Source organism: Salmo trutta, chromosome 32 (assembly GCF_901001165.1).
Source record: "Salmo trutta chromosome 32, fSalTru1.1, whole genome shotgun sequence".
Classification (NCBI taxonomy): Eukaryota; Metazoa; Chordata; class Actinopteri; order Salmoniformes; family Salmonidae; genus Salmo; species Salmo trutta.
This window is the reverse complement of record NC_042988.1, coordinates 29,592,344-29,606,664: the sequence shown is the minus strand read 5'-3', so window position 1 is coordinate 29,606,664 and position 14,321 is coordinate 29,592,344. Positions and strand designations below refer to the sequence as shown.

General features: G+C 47.0%; 1 pseudogene; it reads right to left on the bottom strand.

The window, feature by feature from the left end:
- LOC115170712 (centrosomal protein of 112 kDa-like) overlaps window positions 1-14,321 on the bottom strand; it is a 185,872-nt pseudogene that overhangs the window by 105,287 nt on the left and 66,264 nt on the right.

Genomic DNA, 14,321 nt, shown 5'->3' with positions numbered 1-14,321 from the left:
GAAGCGTTGGCTTACTGTTTCGTGTGACCGTCCTGATTTCATTTCAGGGTTTTGGTTTTGAGAGAGGGGGGGGGGCTTGGAGGTGGACAGGAAGGCCAAGCTAGATCTGTTTTCAAAAAGTAACATTACAAAAGGAGGCAGAGGAGGAGAGAGAGAGAAAGAGAGATAGAGAGAGAAAGAGAAAGAGGGATGATGGAGACACAAATATCCTGGTTACGTCACAGACTTGCTGAAGAAAGGGCTTCTGGGTGCTGAGGCTCTTAAAGGGGCCGGTGTGGCCACGACACAGCAGGAGAGGTCCTGGGAGAAGAACTACACAGTGTGTTTCCTGTTACTGAGTGAGTCTAGAGAGACGGTGTTACAGCACAGCCTGCATCCTGTCACTGAGTGAGTCTAGAGAGACGGTGTTAAAGCACAGCCTGCGTCCTGTCACTGAGTGAGTCTAGAGAGAGACGGTGTTACAGAACATTGTGTGCCCTGTCACTGAGTGAGTCTAGAGAGATGGTGTTACAGCACAGCCTGCGTCCTGTCACTGAGTGAGTCTAGAGAGAGACGGTGTTACAGAACAGTGTGTGCCCTGTCACTGAGTGAGTCTAGAGAGAGACGGTGTTACAGACAGTGTGTGTCCTGTCACTGAGTGAGTCTAGAGAGAGACGGTGTTACAGAACAGTGTGTGCCCTGTCACTGAGTGAGTCTAGAGAGAGACGGTGTTACAGACAGTGTGTGTCCTGTCACTGAGTGAGTCTAGAGAGAGACGGTGTTACAGAACAGTGTGTGTCTTGTCACTGAGGGAGTCTAGAGAGACGGTGTTACAGCACAGTGTGTATCCTGTCACTGAGTGAGTCTAGAGAGAGACGGTGTTACAGCACAGTGTGTGTCCTGTCACTGAGTGAGTCTAGAGAGAGACGGTGTTACAGCACAGTATGTGTCCTGTCACTGAGTGAGTCTAGAGAGATGGTGTTACAGCACAGTGTGTATCCTGTCACTGAGCGAGTCTAGAGAGAGACGGTGTTACAGCACAGTGTGTGTCCTGTCACTGAGTGAGTCTAGAGAGAGACGGTGTTACAGCACAGTATGTGTCCTGTCACTGAGTGAGTCTAGAGAGACGGTGTCACAGAACAGTGTGTGTCCTGTCACTGAGTGAGTCTAGAGAGACGGTGTTACAGCACAGTGTGTGTCCTGTCACTGAGTGAATCTAGAGAGACGGTGTTACAGCACAGTGTGTGTCCTGTCACTGAGTGAGTCTAGAGAGACGGTGTTACAGAACAGTGTGTGTCCTGTCACTGAGTGAGTCTAGAGAGACGGTGTTACAGCACAGTGTGTGTCCTGTCACTGAGTGAGTCTAGAGAGACGGTGTTACAGAACAGTGTGTGTCCTGTCACTGAGTGAGTCTAGAGAGACGGTGTTACAGAACAGTGTGTGTCCTGTCACTGAGTGAGTCTAGAGAGAGACGGTGTTACAGCACAGTGTGTGTCCTGTCACTGAGTGAGTCTAGAGAGAGACGGTGTTACAGAACAGTGTGTGTCCTGTCACTGAGGGAGTCTAGAGAGACGGTGTTACAGCACAGCCTGCGTCCTGTCACTGAGTGAGTCTAGAGAGACGGTGATACAGAACAGTGTGTGTCCTGTCACTGAGTGAGTCTAGAGAGAGACAGTGTTACAGCACAGTGTGTGTCCTGTCACTGAGTGAGTCTAGAGAGAGACGGTGTTACAACACAGTGTGTGTCCTGTCACTGAGTGAGTCTAGAGAGACGGTGTTACAGCACAGCCTGCGTCCTGTCACTGAGTGTGTCTAGAGAGAGACGGTGTTACAGCACTGTGTGTGTCCTGTCACTGAGTGAGTCTAGAGAGAGACAGTGTTACAGCACAGTGTGTGTCCTGTCACTGAGTGAGTCTAGAGAGAGACGGTGTTACAGCACAGTGTGTGTCCTGTCACTGAGTGAGTCTAGAGAGACGGTGTTACAGCACAGCCTGCGTCCTGTCACTGGGTGAGTCTAGAGAGAGACGGTGTTACAGCACAGTGTGTGTCCTGTCACTGAGTGAGTCTAGAGAGAGACGGTGTTACAGCACAGTGTGTGTCCTGTCACTGAGTGAGTCTAGAGAGAGACGGTGTTACAGAACAGTGTGTGTCCTGTCACTGAGTGAGTCTAGAGAGAGACGGTGTTACAGCACAGTGTGTGTCCTGTCACTGAGTGAGTCTAGAGAGAGACGGTGTTACAGCACAGTGTGTGTCCTGTCACTGAGTGAGTTTAGAGAGAGACGGTGTTACAGCACAGTGTGTGTCCTGTCACTGAGTGAGTCTAGAGAGAGACGGTATTACAGCACAGTGTGTGTCCTGTCACTGAGTGAGTCTAGAGAGACGGTGTTACAGCACAGCCTGCGTCCTGTCACTGAGGGGCTCCTGTCATTGAGATGGGCCTGGGTGTAGTGGCACAGTAGAGCTGCTAACAGAGGACTAGGGTGTGTGTGACAGGACTGGACAGGCTGAGAATTGGGAAAGAGACAGTGAGGTAACGGGACACTGCTACTGTTGCTCCAGGAGGGTTACCCCAAACCTCAGGGAGGGCGAGGGGGATGGGGAGAAGGAGAACTGTCTGGCCTCAGCAGGGTGACGAGAAGGGGAGAGGGAGAACTGTCTGGCCTCAGCAGGGTGACGAGAAGGGGAGAGAGAAGAACTGTCTGGCCTCAGCAGGGTGACGAGAAGGGGAGAGAGAAGAACTGTCTGGCCTCAGCAGGGTGACGAGAAGAGGAGAGAGAAGAACTGTCTGGCCTCAGCAGGGTGATGAGAAGGGGAGAGAGAAGAACTCGATTCTTCACAGTGGGGAGTGTAGAAGTGTGCCCTGTGTGTGTACGTGTCAGCGTTTCTGTGTCTATGAGCGTTTCGGTGTGTGGATGCGTTTCCTAGACCTAGACTTTGTGTCGTTTGTTGTCACCATATATCTGAGGAGCAGGACAGATTAGGGGTTTCCGTGGGATCTGGGGGTTACGACACCATCTATAACAGCCTTATGACCTCCCTACGTCAGTTCAACGTCAAGGAGCAGCGCTGTGAAGGGCTGGCGTGACGTCCTAATGACCTGGAGGTCAGAGGGAAACAACTCCTCTATACACGGAGCCTCTTTTAAAACTCTCACTGATGTGACCTCAGTGGAATGTCCCTTTGTGATTGGCTCAATGGGCAAACTTGACCTGGTGACCCTGAGACACCAATCTCACTACAAGGGAACATGCAATTGCAAAATACACATCAGACAGACCACCTCTCTCTCTCTCTCTCTCTCTCTCTCTCTCTCTCTCGCTCTCGCTCTCGCTCTCTCGCTCTCTCGCTCTCTCGCTCTCTCTCTCTCGATGAGTGACACCAAACATGGCATTAGCACAGAGGGCTGATGTACTGGGACAGAGAGATGTTTCTCTTGGTTTACCGCTGACGTAAATGATGCCAAATGCTTATAGTATGAAATAGATGCCTTTCTTTCATTCATTCATTCATTCATTCATTCATTCATTCATTCATTCATTCATTCATTTCCTTCCCTTGGTTAGTGTTGATTATCTTCACTTAAATATTTTCAGAACTCTGCTAATTGTCTTTGACACCTTCTGTCGCATACTGTTCTCCATTTAAAAGGGATTATGATATTTACATACCGGTAAACATTTTCAGATGTTTCAGATTCAGCAACACTGACACACAAACAATGGAATATTACAACTAGGATAAAAACCTGCTTTTGACGACAAACTATTTAATGGTAGGACTGAAACGCAATTGTCACTACAACAATGTTTTGTGAAAACACTTTCAGATCTTCAATTGAGCTCCACTTCTGCTCACTTTAACTCCAATTTAATGGGCATTTTAAATAAATAAAAGGAGAATTCAGGATACGATTATATTCAAACTTCAATAACCCCTGTATGGAGAGATTATTAGGAAAGGGGCAACCTCAAACCGACGATTCCACCATGGACCAAATGGGAAACGGAAAACCATTACTCTATTTGCCACCAAAACATTGCTCTCATATCCTCCACTCCAAAACATCTGGAGCGATCAACCCGCACCGCTAGTCTGTCTGCGTGTGGGGAATGAGAGTTGGGATGGTTACTAGGCGGCAGGTGGAGAGATAGACGTGTTTTATAAAGGACTCGGGAAATCAACCATGTCTTTGACACACACTGTAATCACAGATGATACCCTAGTTAGTGACTGGATACAGTGAGAATGAGTGGACTCTCTAGTGTCACAGAGATGAGGTTGGCTCACAACAATACTGAATATTTCTCATTGGACATAGTAGCCGACACAAAGGTGATTTTAAAAACATGTGTTTTTCAACTAATACACCAAGTTAAAACATAGGCTACATATACAGTATGCTTTGTAAACATGTAATGGTCTCAGTGTGTGTTTAGTAGTTTCAACCGATGACACCCCTTGGCATGGTAGTTAACTTCGCAGCTCCAAAGAGGCTAAATTGAACAGCAATAAAGGGGTATGGTCACTATGGTGTCTCCAATTCTTCATACAATCCCATCATTTCCACTAGATAATGGACATTCCAGTGGGTTAATTGAATTTCCTCCTCATAAAAGTAGACGGTTTATCAGTGAGTTAGATTTCAATAGAAAAGGAAAATGGTTTGGAGATTTCTAATCAGAGGAAACTGATGGGGCTGGATGATAAACTGACGGTATGAGCCGAACACAGATTGAATCAGAGTTTTCCATTGGGGGTTTAATAGTTGATTAAGACCACAAATCTCTGTTGAATATCATCTGTGTCTTTTGTGATGAGGCAATACAGATGGCTCATGTAGAGGATGATGTCAGAATGTCCCCATATTCAAATACACTGTATTAATCCCAAAATTATAGGAAATGCTTAAAGTTTAAATAAGACATTTTTGGGCAAAAACATAACAGTATCAAGTCCCCCTCTCTCCTCTCTCCCACTGACCTGCTGTTTGTATTTCTGTTTGAGCTCCTCCACTTGGTAGGAGAACTCCTTGGCCTGTTTCTCTCTTAGGGACTTGGAGTGGGTCAGATCCTCCTCCACCTTATCCATCTACAGAAGGAGGGAGAGAAAGATCACTCTGTGATTCTCAATGACAATAGCAACATATGTTCCATGCACAGAGAGGGCGAGAGAAACCTATGGAGAAAGTAATGAAAGAGGTTACTCTGTGACATCCTGGCACAGACAACTGTCCATTTACATAGAAAAGGAGAGATGGGATCTTTCCCAATGACTTATCTACAGACAGGTGAGAGAATGGCACTATGGCAATACGTTGTGATTAATCCTGTTATTATGTGAAAACATCCTTTGAACTGCAGCGACAGTTTCTGTTCCACATGGTGCTGTGTGTCTTTATATTCTGCACTCACAATAGGGCAGACAATTTTCTTTAAACGGCATCCAGCGGAGTGCAAGCTTTTAACATGAGCAGTAATCCATTTAGACACAACCCTATCGATACAGTTTAACACCAACATAACACTCAGGGAGGGAGAGAGAGAGAGAGAGAGAGAGAGAGAGACAGAGGACAGACAAAGGACAGACAGAGGACAGACAGAGGACAGACAGAGGACAGACTTAAGAGGCTTTCTTATATTCTTAAAGATGGGGCGAAATGGAGATAGAAAGAGATGTAGAGAGATGGATGAGAGAAAAAGCGAGAGGGGGAGGATGCAGAGAAGATTGATGCTCTCTCATGACTTTGATGTGAGACGAGGATAGAGAGAGATGGAAGATCGGGAGTCCAGGGGATCGCTGGGGAGAGGAGGAGGAGAGTAAAAGGAGAGAGAAGGATAGGGGGAAGAGGAGGAGTGTGACTGCCCATGGTGCTGTCAGTTAGGCCTACTGTATGTCTATTCTATGATATTCCCACCCACACCATGCCAATAAGTTCCATGTTAAAGGCCAACAGTAACATACTAATTAGCGCAGAACATCTCCACTGTTCACAATGTAACACGTACTCTGTCAATGAAGCCCACACACACACTCTGCCCAGAAGTGCTCACACTCTATAGTTCTCTCTCACATAGTTTACAGCTAAGTCTGCATCGATTAGTTATCTCTCAATAATCCACAGCCCACATTCTGCCAAGTGTTAAACAGCGGCCCAGTGAAATAGACTAATTACTCCATCACTCCACTGTTTAGAGACGCGTCCTCTGTGACAGCATCTAACATCAATACCACCAGGCCCACTCCACATCAATACCACCTGGCCCACACAGGGTGAAAGCACACACACACACACACACACACACACACACACAAACACACACACACACACACACACACACACACACACACACACACACACACACACACACACACACACACACACACACACACACAATAACACAACTGGTCAAAGTCAAGGGCTTTAGTGATAGAACTAAACACTGTAGGATTCTTAACTCTGGCCACTTTATATTGTTCTGTAAGAATCACAGAGTGGGATATCAATTTATGGGCACATAGAATCATTCTTTGCTTTTCTCATATTTTGCCACCTAGCACTCTGTGGCAATAATATAGCTGATCACAAATAGAGGGCCTTAAAAGGAACATGTTTAAACCAGCTGTGAGAAAGAGAGAATGAGAAAGAGAGAATGAGAGAGAGAGAATGAGAGAGAGGGAAAGAGAGAAAGAGCATGAATGAGAGAGAGCAAGAAGGAGAGAGAAAGAGAGGGAGAGAATGAGAGACAGAGGAATCTGTGTGCAGCCAGCATGGCGCCCCTGTGCATCTGTGGCCAGGCTGTGTCTTCCTAACTCAGAGAAGTGTGTGTGTGTGTGTGTGTGTGTGTGTGTGTGTGTGTGTGTGTGTGTGTGTGTGTGTGTGTGTGTGTGTGTGTGTGTGTGTGTGTGTGTGTGTGTGTGTGTGTGTGTAGGGATGTGTGTGTGTGTGAGAGAGAGAGACGGGCCAGCAGTCATCGGCATTGTCTTGGTTTGATCATTGTCTGTTTGTCATCCAGCCTCCACTCTCTGTGTTGACGAGATAGGAAAGAGGGGACAGGGGAAGTGTGTGAGAGGGCACGCTAGGGTCAGAGACGATGGAAGAGATGTGCATGTCTATGTAAACTAAACTCCTAGTCCTACAAAGCTGACGACCAACACCAGCGTGCTGGAGGAGACCAACATAAACAGCATCACCACTAAAGGTGGTTAGAGCGTTGGGCCAGTAACCGAAAGGATGATGGATCCAATCCCAGAGCTGACAAGGTAAAAATCTGTCTGAACAAGGCAGTTAACCCACTGTTCCCAGGTAGGCCATCATTGTAAATAAGAATTTGTTCTTAACTGACTTGCCTAGTTAAATAAAGGTTAAATAAAATTAAAATAAATATATATATTACAACCCCAACTCTAATTGGACAGGTCATGTGATCCGGATGCCCAACTCACGCCTCCCAAAACAGATCATGTACTTCCAGTTGAAGGAAAGTCAGCGAGCCCTTGGCGGACAAAGGAAACACTACAAAGACAACATCAAAACAAACCTTCAGAAATTATACATCCGCTCCAACAACTGGAAGGACACTGCACTAAACAGACAACTGGAAGGACACTGCACTAAACAGACAACTGGAAGGACACTGCACTAAACCTACAACTGGACAGACACTGCACTAAACAGACAACTGGAAGGACACTGCACTAAACAGACAACTGGAAGGACACTGCACTAAACAGACAACTGGAAGGACACTGCACTAAACAGACAACTGGAAGGACACTGCACTAAACAGACAACTGGAAGGACACTGCACTAAACAGACAACTGGAAGAACACTTCACTAAACCTACAACTGGACAGACACTGCACTAAACCTACAACTGGAAGGACACTGCACTAAACAGACAACTGGAAGGACACTGCACTAAACCTACAACTGGACAGACACTGCACTAAACCTACAACTGGAAGGACACTGCACTAAACAGACAACTGGAAGGACACTGCACTAAACAGACAACTGGAAGGACACTGCACTAAACAGACAACTGGAAGGACACTGCACTAAACAGACAACTGGAAGGACACTGCACTAAACAGACAACTGGAAGGACACTGCACTAAACAGACAACTGGAAGGAGACTGCACTAAACAGACAACTGGAAGGAGACTGCACTAAACAGACAACTGGAAGGACACTGCACTAAACAGACAACTGGAAGGACACTGCACTAAACAGACAACTGGAAGGACACTGCACTAAACAGACAACTGGAAGGAGACTGCACTAAACAGACAACTGGAAGGACAACGCACTAAACCTACACCTGGAAGGACACTAAACGGACAACTGGAAGGATACTAAATAAACAGACAACTGGAAGGACACGGCACTAAACAGAAAACTGGAAGGACACTGCACTAAACAGACAACTGGAAGGACCCTGTCTTTCAAAGATAATTCATAAAAATCAAAATAACTTCACAGATCTTCATTGTAAAGGGTTTAAACACTTCCCATGCTTGTTCAATGAACCATAAACAATTAATGAACATGCACCTGTGGAACGGTCGTTAAGACACTAACAGCTTACAGACGGTAGGCAATTAAGGTCACAGTTATGAAAACTTAGGACACTAAAAAGGCCTTTCTACTGACTCTGAAAAACACCAAAAGAAAGATGCCCAGGGTCCCTGCTCTGAACGTGCCTTAGCCATGCTGCAATGAGGCATGAGGACTGCAAATGTGGCCAGGGCAATAAATTGCAATGTCCGTACTGTGAGACACCTAAGACAGCGCTACAGGGAGACAGGACGGACAGCTGATCGTCCTCGCAGTGGCAGACCACGTGTAACAACACCTGCACAGGATCGGTACATCCAAACATCACACCTGCGGGACAGGTACAGGATGGCAACAACAACTGCCAGAGTTGCACCAGGAACGCACAATCCCTCCATCAGTGCTCAGACTGTCCGCAATAGGCTGAGAGAGGCTGGACTGAGGGCTTGTAGGCTTGTTGTAAGGCAGGTCCTCACCAGACATCACCGGCAACAAGGTCGCCTATGGGTACAAACCCACCGTCGATGGACCAGACAGGACTGGCAAAAAGTGTTCTTCACTGACGAGTCGCGGTTTTGTCTCACCAGGGGTAATGGTCGGATTCGCGTTTATCATCGAAGGAATGAGCGTTACACCGAGGCCTGTACTCTGGAGCGGGATCGATTTGGAGGTGGAGGGTCCGTCATGGTCTGGGGCGGTGTGTCACTGCATCATTAGACTGAGCTTGTTGTCATTGCAGGCAATCTCAACGCTGTGTGTTACAGGGAATACATCCTCCTCCCTCATGTGGTAGCCTTCCTGCAGGCTCATCCTGACATGACGTCCAGCATGACAACGCCACCAGCCATACTGCTTGTTCTGTGCGTGATTTCCTGCAAGACAGGAATGTGCCAGCGAAGAGCCCGGATCTCAATCCCATTGAGCACGTCTGGGACCTGTTGGATCGGAGGGTGAGGGCTAGGGCCATTCCCCCCAGAAATGTCCGGGAACTTGCAGGTGCCTTGGTGGAAGAGTGGGGTAATATCTCACAGCAAGAACTGGCAAATCTGGTGCAGTCCATGAGGAGGAGACGATCTGCAGAACTTAATGCAGCTGGTGGCTACACCAGCTACTGACTGTTACTTTTGATTTTGACCCCCCCCCTTTGTTCAGGGACACATTATTCAATTTCTGTTAGTCACATGTCTGTGGAACTTGTTCAGTTTATGTCTCAGTTGTTGAATCTTATGTTCATACACATATTTACATATTTATAAGTTTGCTGAAAATAAACACAGTTGACAGTGAGGGGACGTTTATTTTTTTGCTGAGTTTAGTATTATCAGTATGTTACCTGTAGTTTCATGTAGTATTATCAGCATGTTACCTGTAGTATTATCAGTATTACCTGTAGTTTCAGGTAGTATTATCAGTATGTTACCTGTTGTTTCATGTAGTATTATCAGTATGTTATCTGTAGTTTCATGTAGTATTATCAGTATGTTATCTGTAGTTTCATGTAGTATTATCAGTATGTTACCTGTAGTATTATCAGTATGTTACCTGTAGTATTATCAGTATGTTACCTGTAGTTTAATGTAGTATTATCAGTATGTTACCTGTAGTATTATCAGTATGTTACCTGTAGTATTATCAGTATGTTACCTGTAGTTTCAGGTAGTATTATCAGTATGTTACCTGTAGTATTATCAGTATGTTACCTGTAGTATTATCAGTATGTTACCTGTAGTTTAATGTAGTATTATCAGTATGTTACCTGTAGTATTATCAGTATGTTACCTGTAGTATTATCAGTATGTTACCTGTAGTTTCAGGTAGTATTATCAGTATGTTACCTGTAGTTTCATGTAGTATTATCAGTATGTTACCTGTAGTTTCAGGTAGTATTATCAGTATGTTACCTGTAGTTTCATGTAGTATTATCAGTATGTTACCTGTAGCTTCATGTAGTATTATCAGCATGTTACCTGTAGTTTCATGTTAGCGTAGGTCTTCTCTGAGCTGATCTCTACTTGCGTCTTAAAGTGTTCCAGAGCATTCTCTGCCTGCTGGGTCTGCTGCCGCTGACACTCCCTCTCACGTCCCAGCTGCTCCTCCTTCTCCCTGAAACACATACACAAGCAGACCACCATAGTCCCTGTGTCCAAGGAAGCGAAGGTAACCTGCCTAAATGATTACCGCCCCCGTGGCACTCACATCGGTAGCCATGAAGTGCTTTGAAAGGCTGGTCATGACTTACATCAACAGCATCCTCCCAGACACCCTAGACCCACTCCAATTCGCATACCGCCCCAACAGATCCACAGATGACGCAATCTCAATCACACTCCACACTGCCCTTTCTCACCTGGACAAAAGGAACACCTATGTGAGAATGCTGTTCATTGACTACAGCTCAGCGTTCAACACCATAGTACCCCCAAAGCTCAACACTAAGCTAAGGACTCTGGGACTAAACACCTCCCTCCGTAACTGGATCCTGGACTTCCTGACGGGCCGCCAGATGGTAAGAGTAGGCAACAACACGTCTGCCACGCTGATCTTTATCACTGGGGCCCCTCAGGGGTGTCCCCTCCTGTATTCCCTGTTCACCCACGACTGCGTGGCCAAACACGACTCCAACACCATCATTAAGTTTGCTGACGACACAACAGCGGTAGGCCTGATCACTGACATCGATGAGACAGCCTATAGGGAGGTGGTCAGAGAACTGGCAGCGTGGTGCCAGGGCAACAACAACCTCTCCCTCAATGTGAGCAAGACAAAGGAGCTGATCGTGGATTACAGGAAAAGGCTGGCCGAACAGGCCCCATTAACATCGACGGGGCTGTAGTGGAGCGGGTCGGGAGTTTCAAGTTCCTGGGTGTCCACATCACCAACGAACTATCATGGTCCAAACATACCAAGACAGTTGTGAAGAGGGCACGACAAAACCTTTTCCCCCTCAGGAGACTGAAAAGATTTAAAATGGGTCCCCAGATTCTCAAAAGGTTCTAAAAGGTGCATCACCGAGAGCATCCTGACTGGTTGCATCACCGCCTGGTATGGCAACTGCTCGGCATCTGACCGTAAGGCACTACAGAGGGTTGTGTGAACGGCCCAATACATCACTGGGCCAAGCTTCCTGCCATCCAGGACCTATATAATAGGCAATTTCAGAGGAAAGCCCATAAAATTGTCAGAGACTCCAGTCACCCAAGTTATAGAAGGTTTTCTCTGCTACCGCACGGCAAGCAGTACTGGAACGCCAAGTCTAGGACCAAAAGGCTCCTTAACAGCTTCTACCCCCAAGCCATAAGACTGGTGAACAATTCATAAAATCGCCACCGGACAATTTACATGACCCCCCCCCCCTTTTGTACACTCGCTGTTTGTTTGTTACCTATGCATAGTCACTTCACCCCCACCTACATGTACATATTACCTAACTAACCTGAACCCCCGCACACTGACTCTGAACCGGTGCCCCCTGTATATAGCCTCGTTATTCTTATTGTGTTACTTTTTATTATTACTTTTTATTTTAGTCTACTTGGTAAATATTTTCTTCTTCTTGAACTGCACCTTTGGTTAAGGGCTTGTAAGTAAGCATTTCACGGTAAAGTCTACACTTGTTAGACAAGGGGGAGACGGAGCGGTCTTCTGGTCAGGCTCCGTAGACGGGCACATCACGCACCGCTCCCGAGCATACTACTCGCCAATGTCCAGTCAACTGACAACAAGGTAGACGAAATCCGAGCAAGGGTAGCATTCCAGAGAGACATCCGAGACTGTAACGTTCTTTGTTTCACGGAAACATGGCTCACTCAAGACACGCTATCTGAGTCGGTACAGCCACCTGGTTTCTTCACGCATCGCGCCGACAGAAACAAGCATCTCTCTGGTAAGAAGAAGGGCGGGGGTGTATGCCTTATGATTAACGAGACGTGGTGTGATCATGACAACATACAGGAACTCAAGTCCTTTTGTTCACCTGACTTAGAATTCCTCACAATCAAATGCCGACCGCATTATCTACCAAGAGAATTCTCTTCGATCATCATCACAGTCGTGTATATCCCCCCCCACGCAGACACATCGACGGCCCTGAAAGAACTTCATTGGACTCTATGTAAACTGGAAACCACATATCCTGAGGCTGCATTTATTGTAGCCGGGGATTTTAACAAGGCTAATCTGAAAACAAGGCTCCCCAAATTCTATCAGCATATTGGTTGTGCTACCAGGGCTGGCAAAACCCTAGACCACTGTTATTCTAACTTCCGCGACGCATATAAGGCCCTCCCCCGCCCTCCCTTCGGAAAAGCTGACCACGACTCCATTTTGTTGCTCCCTGCCTATAGACAGAAACTAAAACAGGAAGCTCCCACGCTCAGGTCTGTTCAACGCTGGTCCGACCAATCGGATTCCACGCATCGAGATTGCTTCGATCATGTGGACTGGGATATGTTCCGCATTGCGGCGAACAACAACATTGACGAATACGCTGATTCGGTGTGCGAGTTTATTAACAAGTGCATCGGTGATGTTGTACCCACAGCGTCTATTAAAACATTCCCAAACCAGAAACCGTGGATTGATGGCAGCATTCGCCTAAAACTGAACGCGCGAACCACTGCTTTTAATCAGGGCAAGGTGACCGGAAACATGACCAAATACAAACAGTGTAGCTATTCCCTCCGCAAGGCAATCAAACAAGCTAAGCGTCAGTACAGAGACAATTCAACGGCTCAGACACGAGAGGTATGTGGCAGGGTCTATAGTCAATCACGGACTACAAAAGAAAAACCAGCCCCGTCGCGGATCACGATGCCTTGCTCCCAGACAGACTAAACAACTTTTTTGCCCGCTTTGAGGACAATTCAGTGCCATTGACAGGGCCCGCTACCAAAACCTGCGGGCTCTCCTTCACTGTAGCCAACGTGAGTAAAACATTTAAACGTGTTAACCCTCGCAAGGCAGCAGGCCCAGACGGCATCCCCGGCCGCGTCCTCAGAGCATGCGCAGACCAGCTGGCGGGTGTGTTTACAGACATATTCAATCAAGCCTTATCCCAGTCTGCTGTTCCCACATGCTTCAAGAGGGCCACCATTGTTCCTGTTCCCAAGAAAGCTAAGATAACTGAGCTAAATGACTACCGCCCTGTAGCACTCACTTCCGTCATCATGAAGTGCTTTGAGAGACTAGTCAAGGACCATATCACCTCCACCCTACCTGACACCCTAGACCCACTCCAATTTGCTTACCGACCCAATAGGTCCACAGACGACGCAATTGCCATCACACTGCACACTGCCCTAACCCATCTGGACAAGAGGAATACCTATGTGAGAATGCTGTTCATCGATTACAGCTCAGCATTTAACACCATAGGACCCTCCAAACTTGTCATTAAGCTCGAGACCCTGGGTCTCGACCCCGCCTTTGCAACTGGGTCCTGGACTTCCTGACGGGCCGTCCCCAGGTGGTGAGGGTAGGTAACAACATCTCCACCCCGCTTATCCTCAACACTGGGTCCCCACAAGGGTGCGTTCTCAGCCCTCTCCTGTACTCCCTGTTCACCCACGACTGCGTGGCCATGCACGCCTCGAACTCAATCATCAAGTTTGCAGACGACATTACAGTGGTAGGCTTGATTACCAACAATGACGAGATGGCTTACAGGGACGAGGTGAGGGCCCTCGGAGTGTGGTGTCAGGAAAATAACCTCTCACTCAATGTCAACAAAACAAAGAAGATGATCATGGACTTCAGGAAACAGCAGAGGGAGCAGCCCCTTATCT